The following is an 8,261-nucleotide window of genomic DNA, read 5'->3' on the forward strand; positions in this document are numbered from 1 at the left end:
GTGCTAGACCGGCAACACCTTCATCTTGAGTATATTCGGAGTCGAAGTGATAGCTTCTCTCAGAGTGATTGTCGGAGTCGGAGTCCGATACCCATTCACCAACATGAGCTTGATGCCTTCGTTTTGTGTAGCTCTTTGATGATTTGTCCTTCCTTTTCGAATCCTTGCTTCTCCGGGATGTTCTTCGTTCATAACGATCATCTCTACTCCTCCTCTCTCTTGGTGGTGATTCTTCTCTTCTACTCCTTATTTTTGGAGAATCTTCTCTTCTTTTGTAGGAAGCCGTACACTCATTGGAATAGTGTCCGGATCTTCCACAATTGTAGCAATTTTGCTCACGACTAGAAGATCTTTTGTCATCTTAGGACCTTCACTTGGAACTTCTTTCCTTGCTTCTACTCTTGTAGAACTTGTTGAAGTTCTTCACCATTAGGCTCAATTCTTCATTGAAGGTTTGTTTCTCACTTGATGATGTGGGAGCTTCACGTGAGGCTTTGTAAGCACCACTTGACTTGTTGTGGAGCTCTTTCTTATCCTTGAGTGACATCTCATGAGCAACAATTCTTCGAATGACTTCCGTTGGCTTGAGATCTTTGTAATTGGGCATCATTTGGATCAATGTGCACACGGTATCATATTTTCCATCCAAGTCTCTTAGGATCTTCTTGATGATGAATTTATCGGTCATCTCTTCACTTCCTAAGCCGGCAATCTCATTTGTGATGAGAGCAAACCTAGAGTACATTTTAGCGACGCTTTCACCATCCTTCATTTTGAACTTGTCAAGTTTACTTTGAAGCACATCCAATTTGAATTCCTTGACGGAGTTGGTACCCTCGTGCATATCAATCAAAGTATCCCAAATTTCCTTTGCATTCTCAAGACGGCTGATTTTGTTGAATTCTTCGGGGCACAATCCGTTGAAGAGAATATCACAAGCTTGAGCATTGTATTGCAACATCTTCAATTCTTCCGCGGTAGCTTCACGGTTCGGTTCTCTCCCATCAAAGAATTCACCTTGCAAGCTAATACACACAATAGCCCAAACAGCGGGGTTATGTCCAAGAATATGCATTTTTCATCTTATGCTTCCAACTAACAAAATTTGTGCCATCAAAGTAAGGACCTCTACGGTGGTAATTTCCCTCGCTAGACACCATACTCTCCTAGGTTGTGAAACCAAGGGTATATGACCACCAAAAGCTATGGAAATCAAAGCAAATGGAGAACAATGTTCTGATACCACTTTTAGGATCAAAAATATGTCTAGAGGGGGGTGATTAGACTACTTGACCAAATAAATATCTAGTCTTTTCCCAATTTTAGTTCTTGCCAGATTTTAGCAACTTAGCACAAGTCAAGCAATCAACTTACACATGCAACTCTAAGAGTATAGCAGTGTAATGTAAAATAATTGCATATGAAGGTAAAGGGAGGAGTTTGAAGAAGCAAACGCAATGTTGACACAGAGATTTTTTATCCGTGGTTCCGATAGGTGGTGCTATCGTACATCCATGTTGATGGAGACTTCAACCCACGAAGGGTAACGGTTGCGCGATTCCACGGAGGGCTCCACCCACGAAGGGTCCATGAAGAAGCAACCTTGTCTATCCCACCATGGTCGTCTGCCACGAAGGACTTGCCTTACTCGGGTAGATCTTCATGAAGTAGGCGATCTCCTTGCCCTTACAAACTCCTTGGTTCAACTCCACAATCTTGACGGAGGCTCCCAAGTGACACCTAGCCAATCTAGGAAACACCACTCTCCAAGTAATAACAAATGGTGTGTTGATGATGAACTCCTTGCTCTTGTGCTTCAAATGATAGTCTCTCCAACACTAAACTCTCTCTCACAGGATTTGGATTTGGTGGAAAGAAGATTTGAGTGGAAAGCAACTTGGGGAAGGCTAGAGATCAAGATTTATGTGGTAGGAATAGAATATCTTGACTTCAACACAAGTGTAGGTGGTTCTCTCTCAGAAAATGTATGTTGGAAGTGTAGGCATGTTCTGATGGCTCTCTCCATTAAGGAAGAGTGGGTGGAGGGGTATATATAGCCTCCACACAAAATCTAACCATTACACACAATTCACCAAACTTGGTGGGACCGAATCGTGAAACTCGGTCAGACCGATTTAGTTCATAATGTGACCGTTAGGCATTTTGGTGGGACCGACATGTCAACTCGGTGGGACCGATATCGTTAGGGTTAGGTCATAACGTAATCTCGGTGAGACCGATTACACAAACTCGGTGAGACCAATTTTGGTAATAGACAAACAGAGAGTTGGTCAGGCAAACTCGTTGGGACCGATTCGCTCATCTAGGTTGGACCAAAACGTTACGAAAAGGAACAGAGAGTTTGCATTGCAATCTCAGTGGGACCGATCGCTCATCTCGGTTTGACAGAAACATTACAAAGGGAAGCAAAGAGATTACAATCCCATCTCGGTGAGACCGAGATCCCTATCGGTGAGACCAAAAAGATTAGGGTTTCTGGCAATGGCTATGACAACTGAACTCAGTGGCGTAGGATAGAAAGTTTCGGTGGGGCCGAGTTTGACTTTTGGTTTGGGACATATGTGGACGTGAGAAAGTAGTTGATGGTTTTTGGAGCATATCACTAAGCACTTTGAGCAAGAAACTCATTAAGCAACACCTCACACCCTCTTGATAGTATTGGCTTTTCCTATGGACTCAACGTGATCTTGGATCACTAAAATGAAAAATGTAGAGTCTTGTGCTTTGAGCTTGAGCCAATCCTTTTGTCCTTAGTATTTTGAGGGGTCCACGTTTCTCATCCATGCCATGCCAAACATTGAGCTTTCCTGAAATATTTATCTTGAAATAGCATTAGCTCAATGAGCTATATGTTGTTAGGAATTACCAAAACCACCCAGGGATAGTTGCACCTTCACCTTTAAACCTCGATGGAGTTAGTAGATACAAAGGATAATGGTCCACGATGGGCCCTACCCCTCATTCGCTCCAATTGCCACTAGAGCCATCATAGCCCTGCCACCGCTCTCACGGCTCTGGCCGTAGACTCCACCACCATTGCCGAGAGAGCTGGAACTCGGCATCACTGACGATGAAGTTGCGGCCATCCATGTCCCGGCCGTTCATGACCTTGATGGTTGATTTTTTGTTTGCCCGTGAGTTTGCCAATATTCTCTAGAAGAATGAATTAGAATTGCTGAAAAGGCATTGGTATGTCAAAATGATGATAAATATTCAAATAATGACTAAAAATCGGCCATAACCAAAATAAAGGTGTTTCATGGGAGGAGGGGCAGAGGTGGGAGCGGCAGCCAAGGCCAAAGCCCACTCCAAGAATCCGATTTTTCCTGTTAAAAACATGGGAACACTATTTTGTCGAATTTTTCCTATAGTGCCCCGTCCCCCCCTTCAACATTAGGATTTCAGCAATCCTGCCTCAGCTACTGCATGTGAGATGCTTCACTCAAAAGCAATGAATACTCATACTTATTTCAAATATATGAAATTTTAAACATAGCCTAATGAGGTCATATTAGGACCCATGCAACATTTCATATTCCTTAGAGAAGATTTATACTTTATAAAAGATTTAAAAAAAACATGCAGGCAACTGTTTGAATTTTCCAAATGAAATATTTGCATTTTCACATATTTTCTGATATGAGCTAAAGAGTTTGATGTGTACATTTTGGCTACAAAATTTTAGCTCATTCTTAATGGGCAAATGATTTATTTTATATAAATATGATTTTGAAGTTAGGTTTACCTTTTTAAATTGTTATTGTGGAAGTGCTGATTTGGTGCCTAGGTGCATCTACACTGGCATGAATAGTAAATGCAAATAAAAATGGTGAAAAAATTCAAAAAAAATCTAATTTGTTGGTATCAAACATGCTCAAGTTCTAGGTGTGTGCAAAAAATCATGGTGAAATGACATTCAAGGAGATCTCTGCAAAGAAAAAATAATTCAAAGGAACTTCCGAAAAGGGCATTGTTTAGACTCAATTTGTTTTTTTTTGGCTAAGGGCTACTTGTATGTCATTTAACCACGAAATTTTGTACACACCTAGCGAAGTTGAGCATCTCAATGTCAAAGAATTTCATTTTTTTTGTTTTTTTCTATTTTATCTGAATTTACAGTTCATAGAGAAGACGAGCATGTGCTCGGTGTTAAATTACCATGATATTTTTCATATTTATATTTGATTGCTTTGTGTTACAAAATTGCAAGTCACGAGGTCACCGGAAAGGGTCATGCAACTCCATATCCACCACATATCCCTCAAACAAAGAAACAAAATTGCTATCTCTAACAACTTGGCATCTCACTCAACCAAACAGAAAAGTGGCTATCCCTAGACATGTGCTTGGGGATGCCCACAACCACAACCACTCAAATCCATTGTGTGAATTAAACACACTCTAAGATGCTTCTGCTTCAATCAAAAATCATTGTAATTGTACTTATCAACAAACATATGAAACTTTAAAAACAGCTGCGTGAGGTCATATTATGACCCCATGCAAAAAAAAATATCTTTTAAGCACACTAAGATTTTATACAATAATAAAACCAAAGATGCACGTAAGAGTTCGAGTTTTCTGAACAAAACTGCCATTTCACATACTCCCTACGTTCCCTTATACAAGGCCACTATGAAATATACAATTTGCATCTATACAAGGTCACCAACAGTAATCGAGGCAAAAATTAATGATGTTTCCTCGTACTAGCAACTTGTTTAATACTTTCATGCATGCAGTCATAATGACACTTTGCTTCCGATTAATAATCCCGATTAACAAAAAGAAAAGTTGACTTACAAAGCATTCATTATATTTTACCTTGGTACCTATAATTTGAGTTTGTGGCCTTGTATAAGGGAATGGAAGGGGTATTGGATATGAGCTAAAGAGTTACATAAGTATTTCGACATGATTTCTGTCCATTTAGAGGCCATTTTTAATGGCTAGAAATTTGTAGTTAAATTTGGAGTTTATCAGGTAAATGGCTAGAAATTTATTTAATGCATTAAACATAGCATAAGATTCCTGAAAAAACCCCAAATTTGACACGAAGAATGTGACAATAGAATTTTGCATGTAGACAAAGTTTGTGGCATTCTAGATCGATACGGTTTGTAGGCACTACAGGCAATACCTTAAGTTGGTGTTTAAAAAACGGAAATGAAACTATATTAGTGCATAGTTGCATAGGCACTAGGGTTTGTAGATCTTTGTATGAGAGGCACTTCTTTGATTTGGGAGGAAATAAACATCGACGGCCGACTACACTGACATTAGATGGTGTACCTTAGCAATAACTAGACGAAATTCTTGGATGCCACTGATGATATTGGAAACGCAGTTAAACCTTAACAGGAAGGTCTAATTGGTAGGTTCAATCGAGAAAAGCATGATATAAGATTAGACAATCTGAGTATCGTGAATACAGATGGATGATTGATTAAGTTGTGGTTCCGAAAGTATTTCGTCGGCGGTCGTTGGACACATCAGTATACACGAAGATGCAAAAATAACTAACTTTTTACTAAACAAAACCCGAGTCTAAACGATGCCCTAGGGGTGGTTTAGGACAGAGGGGAAACTCGACCAGCTATGTGTGTGGGGGGGGATCCATCATAAGTTGGTTTGCTCCTGTAACACAGACTCTAAAAACAATCTATTGTATTATACTATGAATTTACATGGCATTGACCGGAAGGTGAGGTAGCGTACCATCTACAGAAGGCTATGGACGACATTATAAAGTGTTATATCTTATATTCTATCCATGCCTTCACGTGTCATTATAGTTGCCTCAAAGCTAAGTCATGAAATCTCTACTCAGAACACCATACTGTTGCATCTCCATGCTTGCTCATGCTTTCGTTCTTGTCCCTCTCATTCCTTTTACATCCTTCATTCCTTAGTAATAAGAACATATTCGATTTACGCAACATCCTATTATCATGAGTAACAAAGGAAGTTTCTAGGAACGGAAGTACCTGCCAGTCGATGTGCGTGAGCTCTCGTGTTGGTCCTTGTCTTTCTATTACTTGAGAGGGTGTAGCTATTGGGTTTGTGGACGTAATTGTCGTAGGGATGTCCTCAATGGCCACCTTGCTCTCCTCTATAGACTTGACCTCCACCCATGTTGTTTCCTTCTCTTGTTTCTTGTTTGCCTCCAATTCTATGTTTGTTCCTATTATGTCTTCGATCGCCGTCTTGAACACGGCTCAATCTCCTCCATTATTTCTCTTGTCCTTCTCACCTCTTCTGTCTGGCGGCCTCTTGTTGATTTTCTTTTGGTTGCCAACATGTCGACCTCCTCTTGTACTTCATCTTCATCAGCATCTTGTTTGGCCTTCTTCTCATTGTTAATTTCTTTCCACTTCTCATTGTTTTGGACAATGCCCAAAAATGGATCATGCTAAACAGTCTTCCCTTTGGTTCCCTGTCTTTGTTCATTTTTTGTGTGTAGTCAAGCTGCAAAAAAAACCGAACATACAAAATTAGGTGCAAAGATTGCATAAATAAAAATTTGGGCCACAAAGTTCATACTAAAATTAGATACTCACTAGCATGTCCTATGTCATTCCACTAGGCTTGGCACGATCTACTTGGGCAACACAACCTGCTCACAAGTTGCAACAATCTTGAATTGCTCTCCACCGATGATTGAGTGAACTGATTGTGCATTCAGATGATACTTTCACATTGCAATGATAGTGCTTGGCAATATTTTTCTAGTAAGTCTTTGTGTTTTGACTGGTTCCTGTAATAGGACCGATGCACACACTTTCCAATGATATCACCAATGCCTTGTCTTCTCTGAGAAATAGTTGCTTGACCTTGAACCTTTCTTATTTGTTGTAGCGGCAACCTCAATAACTTCATCATCAACCCCATTGTATGCATTATTCATCACAGAATAACGTCTACGCCGCCGGATGCAATCATCAAGTTCATAAACAGATGTTGACTACACATAAAAAATAGAGTCATTCATCAAGTTCACAAACACTACCGTAGGAATGCCTAGCAGTGGCGGGTGGGAAAAGCCTAGCAGTGGCAGGCAAGGCTCAGGGGCGCCTGTCACTGACCTCCCGCCACTACTATAATGGCATCAGTGGCGGGCGGCGCCGGCCACTGGTAGAATCTCTGCAGTGGTGGGAACACCTCGCCACCCGCCAGTGGAGCATATTGTAGTTGTGGTGGCAGGATATAGCGCTCAGCACTGATATAGATTTTTGTTCCCATGAATTTACTGTGCTCGAATTTGTACACATGATTTACAAAGAGTAAACAGACAAAAGTATATAATATATAACATTGGTTGAACCAGGCTTAATAAATTATATGAACAAATGACAAAGCTTCACATTTGTTCCACTTAATACACTATCATCACACTACGACATCCATCATGATCTTCCAAATGTTCATATATGTCACTTATTTCTAAATGAGGTCAACGACAACCATCATCTGCCACTTGTTGTGGCGGCTCTTCCTTAGCGTGATTGCCACTGGTGTCTCAACCATTGGTCTCTTTCTCGTTAGAAACTCCCCCCCCCCCAGCCGGCCTCATGGAAAGATCGTGCGTCCGTCTGTTTCGGTCTTGTACTTGATGTTGGGGACAACCCCTGCTCCAAGGCTTACTACAGCAAAACCGACTGCAGGGATGTTCAGGCCGAAAACCATCCTTGCGGGTAATTTCTATGATCATCGTGATTAGAAGCACAAACATCACACAATGTCAGACATCTCGCAATGTTAGTGTTACATGAAAAAAAGAGTGTAAAAAATACAGAACAAACCATGACATGTTTGACGATGTTTGTCTTGGTTAAATGGTGCACAAGGGGCACCCCCATGTAGTTCTCAATTGGTGGTAGGATCATCAAGAGATTGTTCCTCTCATTATGCGTAAGCTTCTTCATTCTTTGAGAAAATATTGGAGAATTGAATGGAACATCATCGTAATCATCCTGACTATCCTCGTCTTCTTGGTCATCGTCATGGATAACCTCATCATCATGACTATCTTCATCTTCTTGGCTGTCATCCTCATCGTCACGGATATCCTAATCATCATGACTATCGTCATCATCCACATCATCATGACTATCCTCATCATCGTCACCATCCTCACTATCCTCATCATCCTCATCATCTTCACCATACTCATCATCTTGGCTGCAAAAATAGATAATCATTAACCTCTTGACCCACACTTCTAAGTAAAATGCTATGAA

The sequence above is a fragment of the Triticum dicoccoides genome, chromosome 3B (assembly GCF_002162155.2).
Source record: "Triticum dicoccoides isolate Atlit2015 ecotype Zavitan chromosome 3B, WEW_v2.0, whole genome shotgun sequence".
Classification (NCBI taxonomy): domain Eukaryota; kingdom Viridiplantae; phylum Streptophyta; class Magnoliopsida; order Poales; family Poaceae; genus Triticum; species Triticum dicoccoides.